This window comes from Alosa alosa, chromosome 7 (genome assembly GCF_017589495.1).
Source record: "Alosa alosa isolate M-15738 ecotype Scorff River chromosome 7, AALO_Geno_1.1, whole genome shotgun sequence".
NCBI classification, from domain to species: domain Eukaryota; kingdom Metazoa; phylum Chordata; class Actinopteri; order Clupeiformes; family Clupeidae; genus Alosa; species Alosa alosa.
Window position 1 is genome coordinate 2,184,349 of NC_063195.1, and position 23,145 is coordinate 2,207,493.

At 38.7% G+C, this 23,145-nt stretch overlaps 2 long non-coding RNA genes across 2 annotated transcripts in view; one reads left to right on the forward strand and one right to left on the reverse strand.

Annotated features, from left to right (window-relative positions):
- LOC125297468 overlaps positions 1 to 23,145 on the forward strand; it is a 32,670-nt gene that overhangs the window by 117 nt on the left and 9,408 nt on the right. The window contains exon 2 of the long non-coding RNA XR_007194059.1: positions 22,509 to 22,649. This is a non-coding gene — a long non-coding RNA (uncharacterized LOC125297468). The remainder of the gene's footprint in view (positions 1 to 22,508; positions 22,650 to 23,145) is intronic.
- On the reverse strand, positions 119 to 896 carry LOC125297449. Its single transcript, XR_007194037.1, has 3 exons — positions 880 to 896; positions 541 to 599; positions 119 to 158 (listed from the first exon to the last, which is right to left on the reverse strand). It is a non-coding gene; the product is annotated as an uncharacterized LOC125297449 (long non-coding RNA).

The following is a 23,145-nucleotide window of genomic DNA, read 5'->3' on the forward strand; positions in this document are numbered from 1 at the left end:
TGACTGTCTATATTCTTTGTGTGACCGGTGGAATACACTCTGCGTTGTGACAAATATCCTTAATATACGAGCTTTATCAACCGTCTCTGGTTGTGATTTGCTGTTTTTGAGTGACTGACGTGACACGGGATGACGATGTATTCGCGGGCTTTTATTCTCTGCAAAACAATAGGGACAATCAGTGAAGCAGGCAGTAGGTTCTCCTTCCCCCAACTCCTCTTCCCCAAAGTGACAGAGACAGGGCCAAAAAGCACAGGTAACCCACACAAAACATACTAAATAATAAATACAAGATATAAAATAAAAGTAACATCAATCATTACATTTAAAAGGTTAACACAACTAGTCGCTAGGGTTTAACCATTAAACTATGCTACCTAGCCTAGCTCCTGATAGAGACCTAATGGAAGTAGCTAGCTAGTATGGCTAACTTAGTTAGCAACTACGCTAGCGGGAGCTAGCATGCTAATTAACTGTACAAGGTTACAAGCAAAATAACAACATGACAAAGTGATAAATAAACAGAAAACAATGACACACCTGCAAAACAATAGGGACAATACAGTGAAGCAGGCAGTAGGTTCTCCTTCCCCCAACTCCTGTGGTGAATTATAAATAGCATGCTAAGTACTAGCGATCGCTAACAACATACAGTAGCATTATACAAGCTACAGCCACAGGCTAGTCACAGGTTCATTTTACACCATGTGACATGAAAGTACAAAATATAAAGAAATAAACAAAAAAGCTCCATAATAGATAAAACAAAGTGTACAGAAAGTAAATATAGGTAAAGTGATAGTTATGATAGTAGTGAAAGACAGTATAGGGTGAAGATATTTAATATAATATGAAAGGAGGGATAGGCAGATAACATACCTCTTCCCCAAAGTGACAGAGACAGGGAAGAGGTGAAGGGCACAGTGAAATATGAATATGAAAAATTGATACATTAGAGGGGGCGGGAGACTACGGAGGCCCACTAGGACTCTCACTGTACTGGCGATACAAGGCAGTGTGTCAAGGCAAAAACCATCTTTGTGTAATTATAAAACAATAGAAATGTGACCTGTTACATTTGGTCGCCGCTAGTTAGCGATTAACAACTCTCATTGACTTCCATTCAACACATCAAAACAATACTTCAAGTAGCCAGTAGGCTACAGGCCAAACGTTTGGACACCTTCTCATTCAATGCGTTTCCTTTATTTTCATGACTATTTAGGCTACATTGTAGATTCATCAAAACTATGAACACGTGGAATTAGATACAACAAAGTGTGAAATAACTGAAAACATGTTTTATATTCTAGTTTCTTCAAAGTTGATGTGTTTTTTAACTTAAAATTAATACCATATTCAGCGAGGCATAACTTGACAAATATTCATCTGTGGGCCAAATAACTTTGCATTCATTCATACAGTTTTGATCCGTGAGAATCTACACTATGAACACGTGGAATTAGATACAACAAAGTGTGAAATAACTGAAAACATGTCTTATATTCTAGTTTCTTCAAAGTTGATGTGTTTTTTAACTTAAAATTAATACCATATTCAGCGAGGCATAACTTGACAAATATTCATCTGTGGGCCAAATAACTTTGCATTCATTCATACAGTTTTGATCCGTGAGAATCTACAATGAGGTCATGAAAATAAAGAAAACACATTGAAATGAGGTGTGTCCAAACCATTGGCCTGTAGCCTATATGCTATAAATTAGATATAGTCACCTACAAATGAAACAGGGGGTGCTTGTTTTCAGCAGGTCTTGCATAGAAGCCATAATAAGGCCATATCTGTGTATTATTTGACATTTTTGGCTATGTTATGTTTATTTTTCTTCACACAGGATGTTAGTGTGCCGTGGGACATTTTAAGTGTCAAAAGTGTGCCATGGCACAATAAAGGTTGAAAAACACTGCTCTAACGCCACTGCTTTATGGCAGTAGCCATTTAACGTTGATAATAAACTACATTTTGTAGGAACAGAAATTTGTTTAGGGATTGTTTCAGAAATGAAGTCTCAGTCAGCCAGGAGTGAAGTCAGAAATCTCAGAGAGCTTTATTCACGAATCCGGAGACTTGCGTCGTGTTGGTAACAGACACAGTCTGATGTTACAAACAAGGAAACACTTTTTATACCCTACTGACAGTTCAGACAAGACACGACATCTCCATTAATGGTACGCAAACGTGTTTACGACATAGTTACCACAGAGTCATCCATATCTTTAAGGCTGTATCCCATAACAACCAAGGCCCACGGAATCCAGTCAAGCTTGACCCCAAGGCAGTAAAAAAGGTCTTAGGGGCGCCAGCTCGTCGAACTGGGCCTATCCAGCCTTCTTGGAGGACACACATACAGTATGGCACACACACACACGGCACACATACACTCAGCATGAAACACACACACACCCAGCATGAAACACACACACACACAGCACTCAGCATGGAGCACACACACACAGCATGGCTGCGCAAACACCTTGAACATGGAATTCCACAGTTGTTAACTCATAAATCTCTCCTTCACTTTCTGCTTACAGCAGCGTCTCTTTCTTTACCATTTGCACAGACCATACCAAAAGAGTACACTTATATGGAAGACACCTTGCATGTTGTTGCCAAATGGCAACAATTAATTTATCTTAGTGTTTCTAATTGGCAGTAACACAAAACCCATATTTTACTATTCATATGTGAAAGGGGATTTTAGTTTTGGTATAAAAAAATAATTGTTAGGTCACATTATGTGGATATATTGTTAGTACTTCCTATTTTTACAGAGAGGTACCTCTGTGACCACCACTACCTGTCCGCTACCTGTGGATGGTCAAAATTCAGAATTTATGCATAATTTCTTTGAAAAAAAAAAATGAAAACACTGTCTGGACTATGTAAACATGAACATTGTATCATTAAAACAAGTTTATATATAATGAGTTTTTTGTAAATTGGCAAACAATAATTGTTGCCATATGGCAACAGTATGCAAATACGGACCTTTTTGTGTCCATTCAAATTAATGGTATCATAGGATTACAATAGGATTGCATTGCACTAGGATACTCTGGGAATATATACAACTTTTGACAATATTTTGAAGTAAAAAAACATTATTTACACTTTTATTTGTAATTTCAGACATTTTGGAGTCTTTTATGATCTTGTACATGTTTACCAATTTGCAAATTATCTATGGAATGAGGTTCAGACAGTATAGTGATTGGAGCGGTAAAGATGTATTTTGTGTTATTGTTCACTAAACAGTCAATTAGACATGGTGTTTTCACCATTTTTGTTTGGGATTTTGGGAAAGATAAAAGCAAATTGTTGGCTCTTCCACCAAAGAACTGTCAGGATTAGCTATAATCCAGCAATGAGGAGAAAACATTGATGTGTAGCAGATAGGGGCTGCAGTCACCCATCCTGTCTCTTTAGCTACAGCTTTAACACTTCAGAGGCCCAAAGTTCAAAGGGCAAATGGGGTGACACTTCTCTCCTCTCACTATAAATGGGGTGACCCTTCTCTCCTCTCACTATAAGCCTGTAGTATGACCCACACCGGAGACCCCTACGTTAGGTTGACCCTTGTGTGTGTGACCCCAAATATGGATGAGGCATGGCTTTACAGGGTAGGGAAAGGCTGTCAGGGGGATATGTGAAGGATACCTATGTCTCTCTGTGTGAATGGCATGGATTGGAACACTTTCTGAGGGGCAGGGCTCTGTGACTATGTGGTCTCACTACAGTTGAATATGCCCTCTGACTGCAATATAACCCAATGAATTTGGGAAATGGAAGTCATCTAAATGAATTAAAGTCATTTAAATGATGACATTGTTTAATATAAACATTGGTTTTGATCAAAATAATTACTTTATGTCCCTACAGGAAGGCTATTTATTTTCCAAAGCGGACTACACTATGACAATATTACCATGATATTATCAATTTATTGCCCAAAATACAGTTGAATTTGTATTATGTTAGGTTTATAATTAGATGTATTAGAGCATAACTAATGCAAGCTTAATTTAGTTAATTTCTAAAAGATTTGTAATGAAATAAAAATAAGATTTTAAAGAAAAATTGGATTTTACAGCATTTTCCACGATTGCGCGTTGTTGCCAGATGGCAACAAATTACCAACTACCCCCTTTAAAAAATTTTTTTTAATTTTTTTTCAAAATTTCCTTTATTTAAACTATTTTAAGTAAGAAAAATACTTTAAAACATTTTTTAAAGTATAGGTGATAATTCATGCAATAAAGGGTTAAGGCCAAAATTGGTGACATGGACTACTAGCTTTCTTTCAGGAAATAAATCAATAAAAATACCTTTTTCTCATTCTAATTGCTGCAGTCTAGCTGCCAATGGTAGGCTGCTAGTTAGGCTTACAGGTCTCATGTAGAGATTGTGGTGCTACAGGATCATTTTTATCTGACCTAATGAATCTTCAAATATTCAACGTGTTATTAACTATTTATAATATTTACAATACCATTCAATGTCTTTCTCTGGAACTGGTAGAGGAGTCATTCCAAGGCAAGATGCATGAAACCATCTGTTGCATTTACCACATTCAATCTGTAGAAACTATTAACCAAGTCACATTAACTCCAGTGCTTTTTCATACATTGATATTGTATCACTGATACTTACCCAAAGAAAATCTTTCTGTCTGCACTGAGAGCAGACATTTGGGACTCTGAAAATGATTTCACAATATAAAAAAGAGCAGAAACTAATGTGACAGGACTGTACAATGTACAACTGATGATACATTTAAATTGATAATTACACATGCTATCTGTTCACAAAGTTGAGAGTCAATACTGAGTTGCTTCGGAATATTAACAGCCTGTAGACATCATGATTATTGAAATGGAAGAATCTGACACATGAAGGGTCATGGGGATAGAACCACATTTGAGTTGGTTTGAGATGGAAGAATCTGACACATGAAGGGTCATGGGGATAGAACCACATTTGAGTTGGTTTGAGGTGGTTTGCTGGGCCTCCATGACAAACACTCCACAGCTAGTTCCATCTGTTTGTGTTGTGTGAGAAATGACGACAGGTTTCCATGCCAAGGCCAACCAATCCTTTCGTCTGAAAGTATTGTAAATCAGCTATGGCCATTTACCCAGGTGGAGCTCATGTGTGGGTCTTTGTCTGTATGTCGTGGACCCGCAACGGACTCATGAAGGCTCATCTGGCCAGGGTCCGTTTTGGACCTTTATTTCTCATTTTCAAAATTCCTTCTGTTCTTGCTGTAGGATAAACTAGGATAAACTATAGGATAAAACTAAAACTATCACTAGGCCTAAGCAATATAGGCCTAAGCTTAATCTGCATTGCCTCATATTTTTAACTTAACAATACTGTCAATAAGCCTAACAGAAAAGGTTTAAGTCAAGACATCAATTTACTGTACAAAAGTGATCACTACTCAATGGAAATATAAAATTGACATTTATGGAAAGTTACAGGTTATAGGCTATTCTGTTTTAGCCTACGTTGCCTAGGCTACTCTACATTAATTTTGTGGTCAAAACCTAATTTAGTACTTTATAGGCCTAGGTCAGTGCAGACATAAAATATTTTATCTAATAGGCTACAACTTCAATGAAATGCTGCACTATGCACAGCTAAAATATCAGAAAATAAATAACTGGTGAATGACAAGAAGTTCAATAAAAAGATTGTTCAATGCTTATTTCTCCTATTACTCCATTTGTGTGGATGGAGGCGGAACACATCTCCTCATTTCCCGATCCACTGCCGGTTGAAACACCTGATTGTGTGCTTGGTGACCTCCACGTCCGTGGCTGACCGTTGTTAACAGACGCAGTCTGATGCAACAAACAAAGGAAACATTTTTTATATCCCCCTGACAAGTCAGACAAGACATGACATCTCCATTAATGTACCAATGCAAACCATTTTACGACTTGGTTACCCAAGAGTTGACCATATCTATAAGGTTGTATCCCATAACGACCGACATCTATGGAATCCAGTCAAGATTGACCCCAAGACAGTAAATAAGATCTTGGGCGCCAGCCTGCCGGAACAGGGGCCTACACAGACTCCTCCGAAGACACACACACTCACACACGCACACACAGCATGATTTCACAAACACCTTGAACATGGCATTCCACAGCTGTTGTCTCATAAATCTCCCCTTCACCTTCTGCTTACAGCAGCAATTCCCTTTTTAACATGTTCACAGACCACACCAAAAGAGTAAATGGTTGAATATAGCACACACACACATATATATGGTGAACACCTTTAAGGCCAAAATGTCTTACTACACTCTGTTCATGCACGTTGAGGGCTGGTGTGGGGGCGGAGGGAGTTGAGGAGGGACTGCCGTTCCTGGCCCATAGTGAGGTGGGCGGTGTGCGAGTGAGGGGAAAAGTGTATTAAATGGTAGTCATCTGTTAACCATGACTGATAAAATACACATGGGGCCTTTCTATTCACTAATATTTCAGAGATCAGTCCCTACCTTGAGTAACTCTCCGCATGTTAAATGCGGGTGCAGGGAGTTGAGGTGGTGAGGAGTGTTGCGGTCCTGCCCCATGGTGAGGTGCTAAGGGAGAGAAATGGTTGTGATCTGTTAACCATGGTAGGCTGAGAGCTACAGGGCAAAACAATGGCAAACAAAAAAAAATCTCTGGTCATGCTGGACATGAATTTGTATGTTTCAACATTTTGGTATGCACTATCTATATCAACTCCATGAATGGATTGACATTGAAAATCAATGTGTTTCAATACAATCTGATAATAATGAATGAACTTTTCAGGCAATATTGCATGAATGCAGATGTTTTAACTGACAAAATATTTGGCTGAGATTTTGAAAGTAATGTATATAATGAAGTATGCAGAAAATCTGAGATAGTAATGCAGATGCAATCTGTTGATTTGAAACAGAGTGACTACTGCTGTGTTAAAATAGATGGGGCCAGTCACTGTATTCAGTATTATTTCAGAGATCAGTCTTTACCTTAACAGTTTTCTCCAGGTTGAGGGGTAGTGACTCGGCTGCCTTGCACTCGGTGAGATGGTGGAGCTGGAGGAATGGATACAAGGCAGGGTTGTGCAAAATTCCAGAATTGAATTGAAACTGGCTCTTGAATTCAAATTTAATTCTTGAATTTCACTTGCATTTCAAGTGAGGTAGCAAACAGGAAGCATAATTGCAATTTGAACTTTGCACAGCCCTATTACAAGGAGAGGGGAATGTCTTTAGCACTAAGAATGTTAACCATATCTCTAATATTAATATTATGATTTTGTTAAGAGATTATTACTTACTTTGCCAGTGCAATTGGCTTGGGCTTGAGGCTTCAAATCGTGACACCCCTATTAAATAGTGATTAAAATGCTGAGGCTTTCATTACAAAGATGGTAGATAGATACTAAAGTTACGTATGAGACCAAACTTGGCAAAATGCAAACGTAATGCACAGCTAGCTAGAAGCTAGGGCTAAACCATTATCAGTGAGTCAACATGCTAAAGTTGTAGGTAGCTATCATAGCAGACGAGTACTTCATTGACTGAAATACCATTGGCAATTTATCAGCTTGGATTAAGGTCTGCATCGCAAACGTGATCTCAAACATATATATGTCTAATAGGCATTAGCAATAACTTAGCATAGTAGCACTATAGGTACCTTCTGAGCCTACGTCATTACGTTCACTGGAGGCAAAACAAACCATCACCTCAGCTGGGAAGCTAAACCAACAGTCATATTTGGGAGGCTAAAAGTTATCATGGTCTCATCTTGCTGTGCCGTCGGGTGCCAGAACCGAAAAAGTCATCGGTTAAATTTGAAATAAGTAGGCTACAGTTTCCAGTGAGAACGTAGTTGTTCGTTTGACTCACGATAACCCAATCCTTGTATCGGAACGTCACATATTACCAATCGTCCCGTATTTCCAACCTCTTTACATGTATGTCACTTTCATTTCTATACAAACCAAGACGGTGGATTCCTAAAGAAACGCAAGCGCCCACACCATAAGTGTATCTAAATTAGCTATGTACCAAAAATTACATTTTACCGTGACTCGAAGAGCTAAACCAAATATTCTTGATTACTAGCTAGGCCTAGCTTCTACTACTACTGTGCAAGGCCCAGCACTAAACTCCGAGCGTGGTAAACAAAATTAGATATTTCAGGCAGTAAAAGCCCCGGTAAGAAACAAACTAGATTTTGTTCAAATCTACACACCTATGGCTACTGAAAAATGTGAGCTTCATTTATTAAATGTTATTTTGAAGTATTAAAAAACATTGTTGTTTTAGAACGAAATGGTTGGTAATTAGCACGTTTGCGATACATCTTTGCATTTAGGAGATAGTTATATGCATTCAATGATTTATACACCCTCAGCTTCTCCTTACTGTAGACACTCGGTTTTTCAATAATGTCCGGCCATTCAACTGATGGCAAACCTGTCACTCTTCTTTCCAATCACTGACCGTATTGGGTCTGTCAGGATGGTCCCATCTGATAATGTAGCCTTAGTTTTTTCAAATAATCCTCCCGATCACGTACACTGAGTGTATGTACATATTGTGTTATATTGTTACACATTTTAGCAAAGATTATAGATTACTGTCTGATTTTAGCCGCCTCACTAGTACTATTCAAATAGCTGCCTCACTATCCAAATGATTGTTTCTGCCTCCAGTGACGTCACACCCACCCGAATGTTTATGTTTTCACCGCCGTTGCGAAGGGGTCTATATGGACAACAGCGACACATTAAAACAGACAAGACCAGACTAACGTTATATAACAATGTGACTTTCAATGTGATTAAGCGACTTTTGGCCGTCTCTGGCGACTGAAAAGCTTATCTAGCGACTGACAACAAATCTGGCGACTTTTTCGTGTGTCTGGCGACTTTTGTTTTCTCTCCGTGTTATCCTACCAGGCTGACTGCAGCAGCACAAAGTGTGAGCAAAAACTTCTCGCAACGATGGCAAACTCTGTTTCGTTGTTGAAACGTCAGAAAATCTCCCCTCTCATGCCTGTTTCATAAGTGAATTATCATAAACGTGCTAATTACCAACCATTTCGTTCGAAAATTCTAAACAACAATGTTTTTTAATACTTAACATTTGCTAAATGAGCCTCACATTTTTCAGTAGCCATAGGTGTGTAGATTTGAACAAAATCTAGTTTTGTTCTTACCGGGGCTTTTACTGCCTGAAATATCCGATTTTGTTTACCACGCTCGGAGTTTAGTGCTGGGCTGGTGGGTGCTCATTCCCAACCTTTCTCACGGCACATCAACGGTTAGCCCGAGAATTCTCATCAGCATTTCAAAAAGTCCACCTGAGCTCCAAGCGGAACACGCAGTACACGCAGCCTTACAACACTGTTTACAGCTCTTCAAGTCACGATAAAATGTAATTTTTGGTACATAGCTAATTTAGATAAACGTATGGTGTGGGTGTTTGCGTTTCTTTAGGAATGCGTCGTCTTGGTTTGTATAGAAATTAATATTAAGTGACACATACACGTAAGAGGTTGGTAATAGATGACGTTCCGATACATCACAAATTTGCCCAAAGCATTGCCTCATGATTATAAAAGGAATGACTGGCCTATGTAGTATCAGCCCATTTTATTACAAGGAAGTAGTTGTTCTATAGATCTAACAGCTCCGACAACGCTCACTGGAAGGTGCAGCAACTTCGGGTGAAATTACAGTATAACGAGAGAGTCAACGAGACAAGAGCAATGACATGATGACAGGGAAACAAGGACACGCTTGCCAGCATCGTTCAACAATAACATTGAACATTGAAGGAAGTAGGCTACAACTTCATTCACAAGCAAAGCAGATAGTTAAAAATCGAACATAGGCTACATAAACCTAGCATTTGTTTAGGCTATGTAGCTTCAATGTTGTCAATGCAAGTTGATGTGACTGCCAGCTGAGAAAAAAAAATCTATCGGTCTGTCCGAGTGACATTTAAGCCTAGCCTATTTTGTAGCCTAAATATATAAAAAATATAGCCATTGCCGTAAGGGTACATTGCGTGTAGGCTACCATATGGTGAAGTTAATCAGACTTCAAGCAGCACGACGTGCTGACGTAATTAAAGAAGCCCTATGCAAGTCTGGTTATTCCTTCGCTGTTTCTGGGTTTTTCGCCTGATTTGGGCTCGCATTTTTTCACGACATAGCTCCCCTGCAGCGGTAGCAAGTGACTGCTACGCTAAACCCCACTAGCTAGCGAGCTAGCCATCAAGAAACCAAGCTAAACACATACAGGGCTCACAATAAAACGGTCGAGCAAACACATTGTTCAAGAGACTATCAAACCACATTACAAAAACGAAGTTCACCTAAGGATAGGCTACTTACAATTTCAACAGCAACAAAGCCAAGTCAGAGTCCGTTTTGAAGTCTTCTTAGAAACTACAATCTGACTAGATTTTTGAGGCCTTCCGCTGAGTAACATCCGGATTTCTTCGGTCCGGGACCAGAAAGTTGCATATTCGTTTTTTCCGCGGAGAAGCACTAGGGGGAGACGAAGCACCCACCAAACGATCCAAAAGGTGTTGTAGAACCATCAGAACGACTCTCAACCTGCATAGTTAAGGTCATTATTGCTAAAATTGTTGCATAGGGCTTCTTTAATATGCAAATTAGTGTGTGACGTCATCTAGCGACATTTAGTGACTTTTGGAGCTGGCTTTAGCTACTTTCCATTCCAGTGTCACCGTCAACCAGGACTGACCGGTAACTCCGGCTCGCTTGCATCTGGTTAGTGGTCAGCCAGAGCGTCCCTTATGTCTTCAGCTATTTGCCCAATCATTTCCGCACACCTCACATCGTTATCATATGTAGGATTAATGTCAACTCTGTTTTTGTGGTGAAGTGCGATCATTGGTCCGAATTTGGTAAATGGTAATTCTTCTTTGGCAATTAGATAGGGGATGTTGAATTTCATTTTTAGCTGACGAATAGCTTCTTGGTTACTTAATGCTACCTGCCAGCGGCTTGAACCGTACGTGGGTTGCTGGGCTGTGATTTGTTGATGAACCCGGCAGCGAGAGTGCCGAGTGGATGTCGAGTGTTTCAGCATCCCAGCATCCCTCCTCAGATTCGGATTACCGGAGATAAAAAGTGAGGAACCTGCGAGTGACAGCAGAGCTTGTTTGCAAAACTTGCAGAACATTAGCTTCGTCGATGCCTGGTACTCTAGCCACTCAAAATCCTTTAGCCAATCCGGGTTGAATTTGTAGATTTTTTTCATCCTTTTTAGCCTTCTTTTTGACACTTTATTCCTTGCTTGTGTTTTTGTTTTTTTCCTGTCCATTGGCTGGTTTTAAAAAAGCACTTATGCTCTGCATTTTGTCATACTTTTCCAAGCTAGACTAGCATACTAACATTAACGTTAACTAGGCTTACTTGTTGATATCAGATGATGTTTTAAGAACGAATGAATTTGCGCTGTTTTGAAATAGTGTGTGGGCAATGTAGTTTTTTTATGATTCTCTTTCACTCCCCGCGGCCCGTAACATTGTAACAACTACATTCAGGATAGTAGACTACAGACTAGATAAGATTTGAATAACTGATCTCCCCATAATATAGTGTCCTACTTTGCCCCTCCTTATGATGTATTTGCAGCTGTTTCTATAGAAAATATATACGTGTAAAATGCTGTGAGAAGTCACTCGCACGAGTGCGTCTAAATATTTTTTTTATGTTCGCACGCCAAAATATTTAGTCGTATGTGCGAGTGAAATGGCCGCACTGTAGAGCCCAGACTCCGGTTCACTGCCGCCTCATTCGGAAATAGCAAGGGCACCGTGTCCGGCCGTTGAGTTAAAACCCTCCATAGAGGCAAGGGCACCGTGTCCGGCCGTTGAGTTAAAACCCTACATAGAGGCAAGGGCACCGTGTCCGGCCGTTGAGTTAAAACCCTACATAGAGGCAAGGGCACCGTGTCCGGCCGTTGAGTTAAAACCCTACATAGAGGGCTGTCTTTTAGGCCCTGCTTGAATTGTTTTATTTGCTTCTTGACACGGCCAAGCACCTGAGATGCAGATGGAAGAAGAAATTACATTTCATTTTCACAAACTAGCATGAGGTTATTAGCCCGGCTCTACCAGCTATGTAAGCAGTACAATCCCGGGCAAACTAGCATGAGGTTATTAGCCTGGCTCTACCAGCTATGTAAGCATAGCAATCCCGGGCAAACTAGCATGAGGTTATTAGCCCGGCTCTACCAGCTATGTAAGCATAGCAATCCCGGGCAAACTAGCATGAGGTTATTAGCCCGGCTCTACCAGCTATGTAAGCAATCCCGGGCAAACTAGCATGAGGTTATTAGCCCGGCTCTACCAGCTATGTAAGCAGTACAATCCCGGGCAAACTAGCATGAGGTTATTAGCCCGGCTCTACCAGCTATGTAAGCAGTACAATCCCGGGCAAACTAGCATGAGGTTATTAGCCCGGCTCTACCAGCGATGTAAGCAGTACAATCCCGGGCAAACTAGCATGAGGTTATTAGCCCGGCTCTACCAGCTATGTAAGCAGTACAATCCCGGGTAAACCAGCAAGATATGGAATTGCACCGAATTAAATAACCATTGGCGATTTCGACAAAAAATCTATCAGCCCCTTTCGTTTTCATGTTGGGCAGCCCAAAATCCCGGACGATTTGGAAATTCCGCCCGGACACATTTTTAGGTTTCAAAAAGAGGACATGTCTGGGCAAAAGAGGACGTCTGGTCACCCTAGCCAACAAAAGCTACAGTGTCTCTCAAATCATGTCATCCTTATGGCCATCGACGACAACCCATCTACAACAACAGATCAAAACAAAATCCCTACATAACAACAAACAGACATTAATATGTTTGATATATACATACAAGCATGATAGTTTCGCGAATGTCTAAGTCTGGACAGTCTTCCAGGTTTACTGTGGCTGTTTCTAAGCTCCCACCAAGCAGCACATGGACAACCGCATCACTGAGTCCAGACAAATAGGGTCCTCCATGAAGAAAAGAATGCCCCACAATTCTCCCTGCTACAATGAACATATCACTGTTAATTAGAAATGGAGAGGCTGAAGTGATCAAATGACCAGGTTCTCCTTAAAAAAGGGGTGTTACATTGATTGGTTTTTGCTGTTTGCCAGACAAAAAAAAAAAATACAAAAACAGAGAAGTAAGAATAGCATATACGTATAGGGTGCTACTACACTATTGACGTAACAAAACAGTCATGTACTAAATACGTATTACATACCGAAACTCAAAGAAAATCCAGACTTTAGTTTTTCCATGCATATGGAGAAAAAATGGCGGGTTACACCCACTCCAATAGCAGCATCTCCTATACAACAAGAAATGTCAGGGTCAGTGTGAAGAAAATACTTTTTCCTGGACCAGAAATGCACCATTGTTCCTTAGAAGGCCAGTTACCTCCATTCCACACGGGGCCACTTGTAAAAGGAGATGATGGCCATGTCCTGCTCAATAGGGCTTTGCCTTATGTCCATCGAAAGGAGCAAAGGGGATTTCATCGCATTGCCGCGGAGAAAGCTCTCCACACTTCTGGTTATAGCCTCTGAGGGTTCATTGATGGTTAACCAGTCTAGATGACATGGAAAAAGATCATCACTCGACACATATTTTGCAGCAAACAGAGCAGCTACTTTAGCACGAAATAATGGCTTTAAACACATTTTGAATCCAAGGACTAAAGGGCAGTATCGGAAAAAGACAGTCTGCAAGTTATATAACACATTTTATGTAACCAATTTGTAAAAATAAAAATATTAAAAGGTGAGTATGGCTTAATAAAATCACATAAACAAACTGCTAGTTTCCCCCACCTTTCACCACACAAACTCGCATGGGCCTCCAAGTCACCGATTGGCATCGCTTCTTGGCATATTGGGCAGGAGGGCTAAAACAAGTATTAATCCAACAGTCAAAAGAAGCATCAAAATATATTTTACTGATGCAGTATAACCAATGTATAAAATGCTGTACCAAAGAAATTTGTCAACAATTTGTCCAAATCCATATTCAGCTGTCCATGGAAGTTCAGCTTCAGCTACAGGATTTGATGTGGGATGTCAGAATGACAAGAGGGTAATCCACCCCTTACTTGTTCAGCTTCAGCTACAGGATTTGATGTGGGATGTCAGCATGACAAGAGGGTAATCCACCCCGCACACCTGGCACTGCTCTTTTGGCATTCCGCTGAAGCTTGCCGATGATGGTGGCAGTGGAGTGGTGTCGAGCTCCATCTGCAGTGGAGCTACATATAAAACACCCTTACCACCCTGGATACATATAGAACACCCTTACCACCCTGGATACATATAAAACACCCTTATCACCCTGGATACATATAAAACACCCTTACCACCCTGGCTACATATAAAACACCCTTACCACCCTGGATACATATAAAACACCCTTACCACCCTGGATACATATAAAACACTCTTACCACCCTGGCTAGCTGACTTTAGCGGTCTTCCACTGTACCCTGAGTCATCTGGCACAACAAGGGTCAGCTTTCGCACATTACGCATGGTGGAATAGAATAAAATAAATCTTTAATGTAGGCTATCCTACATCATAGTGGATATTTGTCTTTAGCTCAGACAGATGGACAAACAACATCAGACACATTGAAGATATAATTAAAGCAAGTAGGCTACAGTACAAAAAAGGGATTAAATGAATAGGCATAAATAAGCTTAAATATAGACTAGGCCTACGTAACAGCAAACCTTACGCATTTACACACGGTCAATTAGGTCATTCTCTGCAAAGCAAGGTCTTGTTCCTTGGCAGACGCTCAAGTAGCCTTGCTCTTTTTTGTTATTACAGTTCTCTCCTCCTCGTAAGCCTCGAGGAGAACTTGCTACTCCGCTACTGAAAAATACGGTGCTCTTTGCTTTGCCGGTTTCACTCATGGTTTCGACTCTCAATAGATGATGTGAACGTGCACAACTCTAGGTTAACTAACACAGGGTTGATTGAACTAATTGGTAACCGGTGTTTTGGAACCGACAGCTCGGGTTTAGTTACCACAGGTTCAGACAACCCAGAGGTTAAGTTTTATCTCAGTGTCTGTTAAACCTCCTTTCTGGACTACCCCCCAAGTTCACTTGCGTTTTTTTTTTTTAATTAGGCAACTTGTTAGCAGAGAGAGCGGCAGGTTCCAGCTGGCTTGTCATTGTTGATAATTGATATCTCCTTCTTATAAGAAACTTTTCAAAGGTAATCATGAAGGCAACAGTAGTTTCCACTACTGACCATTTGTAAACTGTGAGAGGGCACAGCCATAGGTACACTAGCCATAGCGGAGCGAGCGGAACATCATTGAAAAATAAACGTGTTCTTAAAGCAACAGTGCACAATTTATATATACATTTGTTAAACAGCATCAAATTAGCAGTAATTTTTAAGCAATTAATATTTTAAAACAAATACTTTTGATACTAAATGATAGTGTATAAAAAAAATACTTTTTAATGTGTGTGTCGTTTGGGGGGGGGGGGTTGTTGTGTGGCCCGCCGGCCAATTTTCACCCAATTGTTATAGTTACTATTCATGAGCATTGATATGAAAAGGTGAAACTTTTTTTTGTACCAGATCTACTTCATAGGTCTCCCGTTATTCAGAATTAACATCAAGATTAAAGCAACTAAGGTCTGAAATATTTCACTTCCTGCTAACCCTATGTTATGAATCATCATTTACATCTAGTCCTCTAGCACAGTGTTTCTCAAACTTTTTCAGACCAAGGACCACTTAAACCTCACAGACTACCTAACTAATAGACACAATAGGCCTACTCACTGAACCACCTTGCTTATTATCTTTGCACCTTGTTTATTGTGTCAGAGGATTCATATGATTTAAATTGGCATAGCTTACATAGGCAGTGTTGCAGAACTGTTTGGATTTACATACAAGTTGGTTCAATATTGCAAACAACTCATATATATTATTTTTTTACCACGTCTGCTCGCGGAACACTTGGGATAGCTTGCGGACCACCAGTGATCCCCGGACCACACTTTGAGAAACACTGGTCTATGGTGCTATTTGACTTCATTAATGTACTGTACCAGTTTGTAACACAAATTATATTTAATTGACATATCACTATGTCAATTAAATATAATTTAATTGTTATTAATTCCATCCTAACATAACTGCTCTCTCACTTCTCTAGGATTAGGGGTTAGTAACTAGTTAGTAGTGATAACTAGTCTTGCTGATCCTAGCACTTACCACCTGACTAACTCACTCTTGATTGTTTAAAAAACAGCACTCACTGATGCACTTATGCACTGATGCACTTGGGTTCCCAAACTCCATCAATGTGGGCCTCCCCTCTGAAAACAGTGACACCTTCGCGCTTATGCTATGCAATGCAATGAGTTTTCATCATATCTTCAGTTAAGCTACTTAAAGGCTACTATGCTATGCAATGCAATGAGTTTTCATCATATCTTCAGTTAAGCTACTTAAAGGCTACTATGCTATGCAATGCAATGAGTTTTCATCATATCAGTTGCAATGCAACTTAAAGGCTACTATGCTATGCAATGCAATGAGTTTTCATCATATCTTCAGTTAAGCTACTTAAAGGCTACTATGCTATGCAATGCAATGAGTTTTCATCATATTTAAAGGCTACTATGCAATGCAATGCAATGAGTTTTCATCATATTTAAAGGCTACTATGCTATGCAATGCAATGAGTTTTCATCATATTTAAAGGCTACTATGCTGCAATGCAATGCAATGAGTTTTCATCATATTTAAAGGCTACTATGCTATGCAATGCAATGAGTTTTCATCATATTTAAAGGCTACTATGCTATGCAATGCAATGAGTTTTCATCATATTTAAAGGCTACTAATGCAATGCAATGAGTTTTCATCATATGCTATGCTATGCAAATGAGTTTTCATCATATTTAAAGGCTACTATGCTATGCAATGCAATGAGTTTTCATCATATTTAAAGGCTACTATGCTATGCAATGCAATGAGTTTTCATCATATTTAAAGGCTACTATGCTATGCAATGCAATGAGTTTTCATCATATTTAAAGGCTACTATGCTATGCAATGCAATGAGTTTTCATCATATTTAAAGGCTACTATGCTATGCAATGCAATGAGTTTTCATCATATTTAAAGGCTACTATGCTATGCAATGCAATGAGTTTTCATCATATTTAAAGGCTACTATGCTATGCAATGCAATGAGTTTTCATCATATTTAAAGGCTACTATGCTATGCAATGCAATGAGTTTTCATCATATTTAAAGGCTACTATGCTATGCAATGCAATGAGTTTTCATCATATTTAAAGGCTACTATGCTATGCAATGCAATGAGTTTTCATCATATTTAAAGGCTACTATGCTATGCAATGCAATGAGTTTTCATCATATTTAAAGGCTACTATGCTATGCAATGCAATGAGTTTTCATCATATTTAAAGGCTACTATGCTATGCAATGCAATGAGTTTTCATCAATGCAATGCAATGAGTTTTTCATCATATTTAAAGGCTACTATATGCAATGCAATGCAATGAGTTTTCATCATATTTAAAGGCTACTATGCTATGCAATGCAATGAGTTTTCATCATATTTAAAGGCTACTATGCTATGCAATGCAATGAGTTTTCATCATATTTAAAGGCTACTATGCTATGCAATGCAATGAGTTTTCATCATATTTAAAGGCTACTATGCTATGCAATGCAATGCAATGAGTTTTCATCATATTTAAAGGCTACTATGCTATGCAATGCAATGAGTTTTCATCATATTTAAAGGCTACTATGCTATGCAATGCAATGAGTTTTCATCATATTTAAAGGCTATGCTATGCAATGCAATGAGTTTTCATCATATTTAAAGGCTACTATGCTATGCAATGCAATGAGTTTTCATCATATTTAAAGGCTACTATGCTATGCAATGCAATGAGTTTTCATCATATTTAAAGGCTACTATGCTATGCAATGCAATGAGTTTTCATCATATTTAAAGGCTACTATGCTATGCAATGCAATGAGTTTTCATCATATTTAAAGGCTACTATGCTATGCAATGCAATGAGTTTTCATCATATTTAAAGGCTACTATGCTATGCAATGCAATGAGTTTTCATCATATTTAAAGGCTACTATGCTATGCAATGCAATGAGTTTTCATCATATTTAAAGGCTACTATGCTATGCAATGCAATGAGTTTTTCATCATATTTAAAAGGCTACTATGCTATGCAATGAAATGAGTTTTCATCATATTTAAAGGCTACTATGCTATGCAATGCAATGAGTTTTCATCATATTTAAAGGCTACTATGCTATGCAATGCAATGAGTTTTCATCATATTTAAAGGCTACTATGCTATGCAATGCAATGAGTTTTCATCATATTTAAAGGCTACTATGCTATGCAATGCAATGAGTTTTCATCATATTTAAAGGCTACTATGCTATGCAATGCAATGAGTTTTCATCATATTTAAAGGCTACTATGCTATGCAATGCAATGAGTTTTCATCATATTTAAAGGCTACTATGCTATGCAATTTGCAATGAGTTTTCATCATATTTAAAGGCTACTATGCTATGCAATGCAATGAGTTTTCATCATATTTAAAGGCTACTATGCTATGCAATGCAATGAGTTTTCATCATATTTAAAAAAGGCTACTATGCTATGCAATGCAATGAGTTTTCATCATATTTAAAGGCTACTATGCTATGCAATGCAAAATGAGTTTTCATCATATTTAAAGGCTACTATGCTATGCAATGCAATGAGTTTTCATCATATTTAAAGGCTACTATGCTATGCAATGAAATGAGTTTTCATCATATTTAAAGGCTTTCATCATATTTAAAGGCTACTATGCTATGCAATGCAATGAGTTTTCATCATATTTAAAGGCTACTATGCTATGCAATGCAATGAGTTTTCATCATATTTAAAGGCTACTATGCTATGCAATGCAATGAGTTTTCATCATATTTAAAGGCTACTATGCTATGCAATGCAATGAGTTTTCATCATATTTAAAGGCTACTATGCTATGCAATGCAATGAGTTTTCATCATATTTAAAGGCTACTATGCTATGCAATGCAATGAGTTTTCATCATATTTAAAGGCTACTATGCTATGCAATGCAATGAGTTTTCATCATATTTAAAGGCTACTATGCTATGCAATGCAATGAGTTTTCATCATATTTAAAGGCTACTATGCTATGCAATGCAATGAGTTTTCATCATATTTAAAGGCTACTATGCTATGCAATGCAATGAGTTTTCATCATATTTAAAGGCTACTATGCTATGCAATGCAATGAGTTTTCATCATATTTAAAGGCTACTATGCTATGCAATGCAATGAGTTTTCATCATATTTAAAGGCTACTATGCTATGCAATGCAATGAGTTTTCATCATATTTAAAGGCTACTATGCTATGCAATGCAATGAGTTTTCATCATATTTAAAGGCTACTATGCTATGCAATGCAATGAGTTTTCATCATATTTAAAGGCTACTATGCTATGCAATGCAATGAGTTTTCATCATATTTAAAGGCTACTATGCTATGCAATGCAATGAGTTTTCATCATATTTAAAGGCTACTATGCTATGCAATGCAATGAGTTTTCATCATATTTAAAGGCTACTATGCTATGCAATGCAATGAGTTTTTCATCATATTTAAAGGCTACTATGCTATGCAATGCAATGAGTTTTCATCATATTTAAAGGCTACTATGCTATGCAATGCAATGAGTTTTCATCATATTTAAAGGCTACTATGCTATGCAATGCAATGAGTTTTCATCATATTTAAAGGCTACTATGCTATGCAATGCAATGAGTTCTCATCATATTTAAAGGCTACTATGCTATGCAATGCAATGAGTTTTCATCATATTTAAAGGCTACTATGCTATGCAATGCAATGAGTTTTCATCATATTTAAAGGCTACTATGCTATGCAATGCAATGAGAGTTTTCATCATATTTAAAGGCTACTATGCTATGCAATGCAATGAGTTTTCATCATATTTTAAAGGCTACTATGCTATGCAATGCAATGAGTTTTCATCATATTTAAAGGCTACTATGCTATGCAATGCAATGAGTTTTCATCATATTTAAAGGCTACTATGCTATGCAATGCAATGAGTTTTCATCATATTTAAAGGCTACTATGCTATGCAATGCAATGAGTTTTCATCATATTTAAAGGCTACTATGCTATGCAATGCAATGAGTTTTCATCATATTTAAAGGCTACTATGCTATGCAATGCAATGAGTTTTCATCATATTTAAAGGCTACTATGCAATGCAATGCAATGAGTTTTCATCATATTTAAAGGCTACTATGCTATGCAATGCAATGAGTTTTCATCATATTTAAAGGCTACTATGCTATGCAATGCAATGAGTTTTCATCATATTTAAAGGCTACTATACTATGCTATGCTATGCAATGAGTTTTCATCATATTTAAAGGCTACTATGCTATGCAATGCAATGAGTTTTCATCATATTTAAAGGCTACTATGCTATGCAATGCAATGAGTTCTCATCATATTTAAAGGCTACTATGCTATGCAATGCAATGAGTTTTCATCATATCTTCGACGTTTGGCTTTGTTGCCCATATCAGGCTCGGGCCGTGCAGCGATAAAATGTGACAAATCGGTCCATTTTAAGTTAGCTATCGGAACGTCACATATTACCGTCACGTATGTCCAACCTCTTACGTGTATCTGTCACTTAATATTCATTTCTATACAAACCAAGGTGGCGGATTCCTAAAGAAACGCAAGCACCCACACCATAAGTTTATCTAAATTAGCTATGTACCAAAAAATACATGTTACCGTGACTCGAAGAGCTGTAAACAGTGTTGTAAGGCTGCGTGTAGCCTACAAATCCAAGCTCCAAGCTGCAAGTTGCCGTTCACTGGTAACTTGCAGCTAACTCGGCTGGCGGCACTGTTGCTAAATTACGATATGAAGTTTGGCACAATACATTCTCACTCAGGATAGGGATCAATAATACTTTCCACTATCCCAAAGATTTAGTATACATCTCTTCTATGATTTATTTCGATTTTATAATGTTGACAATTACATAATCATTGAAAAAAAAACATAGATAGTTCTAACATGAAATAAACGTTTTTCCTTCTTTTTTGAATCAACCTTCCGCGCCTCCCCTCAAATTATTTGGCGCCCCCCAGGGGAGGCGCGCCTCACAGTTTGGGAACCCCTGTACTAGAGCTTTTTTAAATTGTCCTATAATTGTTGAGAGAATTGCTTTAAAAAGCTTAAACTGTTGTTAGTCGCTTTGGTTAAAAATGCATCAGCCAAATGTAATGTAATGTAATAACTATAGTCATATGGCAAAGATGTGTGTTTAGGTCAGTAGTCCCCGGACCACACTTTGAGAAACACTGCTCTAGCAGACTCTTTTCTTCCAGAGTGCCTTACACAACTTGGGGTTAAGTGCCTTAGTTAGTTTTTCTTTATCTAGTTAGTTTATCTACTATTAGTTCGTTTTTCTTATCTTCTACTGTCTCTATTGTACAGTGGAGTTTTGTTATGTTTTTATACTTATATTTACCATTTTTGCTGTAAGTGCATGTTGTGTGTTATGTCTATATGCTACTGAGACCTTGAGTTTCCCCCTGGGGATCAATAAAGTATCTATCTATCTGTCTGCATGCCAATTACATTACAAAGGACTACGCTGATCCCAGAGCAACTTGGGGTTAAGTGCCTTACACATGCCAATTACATTACAAAGGACTACGCTGATCCCAGAGCAACTTGGGGTTAAGTGCCTTACACATGCCAATTACATTACAAAGGACTACGCTGATCCCAGAGCAACTTGGGGTTAAGTGCCTTACACATGCCAATTACATTACAAAGGACTACGCTGATCCCAGAGCAACTTGGGGTTAAGTGCCTTACACATGCCAATTACATTACAAAGGACTACGCTGATCCCAGAGCAACTTGGGGTTAAGTGCCTTACACATGTCAATTACATTACAAAGGACTACGCTGATCCCAGAGCAACTTGGGGTTAAGTGCCTTACACATGTCAATTACATTACAAAGGACTACGCTGATCCCAGAGCAACTTGGGGTTAAGTGCCTTACACATTTCAATTACATTACAAAGGACTACGCTGATCCCAGAGCAACTTGGGGTTAAGTGCCTTGCTCAAATGCACCATGGTGGGGGCTGGGAATTGAACCCACAACTTCTCAGGCTACTGCATGCTAGCCCAGCCCCTTAACCACTCCACTACCACCACTATTCTAGAATACATGAATTGTTCCATGATGTTCTATTCTTATGTGTCTATGTCATGTCCCTACAGAAATGGACCTGTCCCCTACAGACCCCGAGTCTCTGGTCCAGTTGAAGAGGGTATCAGTGGTGCTGGTGGACAGCTGTAGAACACAGGAACAACGAGGGAGGAACAGAGAGAACAACACAGATGCAGAACAATCCAAGAGCCGTAAGAGATCTCACACACACACACACAGAGCTCACTCTGTGAATTTATGCTACATTTTAGTATAGTTTAATTCTAGTTATTGCATAATGGAAAAAATCATAATCAAGATTATTTTGTGTTTTGATGAAAAGTGTAATTAAGATTATCGATTACTGATTATTTATTAGCCCTATTAGCCATTATTTCCACAACCGCAGATCACTAATAGGCTATAATATGGAAATCATGTCAGACACCAAACAGGACGAGGACCACAAAAGCGTCACGTTAGAATGTTTATTTAAGGGTTGGGGGTTACAGGGGTTTCGGGAGTTCCAAGAGTCTGCGGTGTGTGTTCCCCAATAGCCGAGCAGCAATGGCAGGAGCTGGATGATCCGGGAAGTCCTGGGGGAAACACACACACAACAGCAATTGAAACGAAGCAGCAGTACAGTCAAGGGCTAGGCTGTATTCGTAGAAGAGAGACGGAAGGCAGGTCAAGATTACCGGGGCTGGA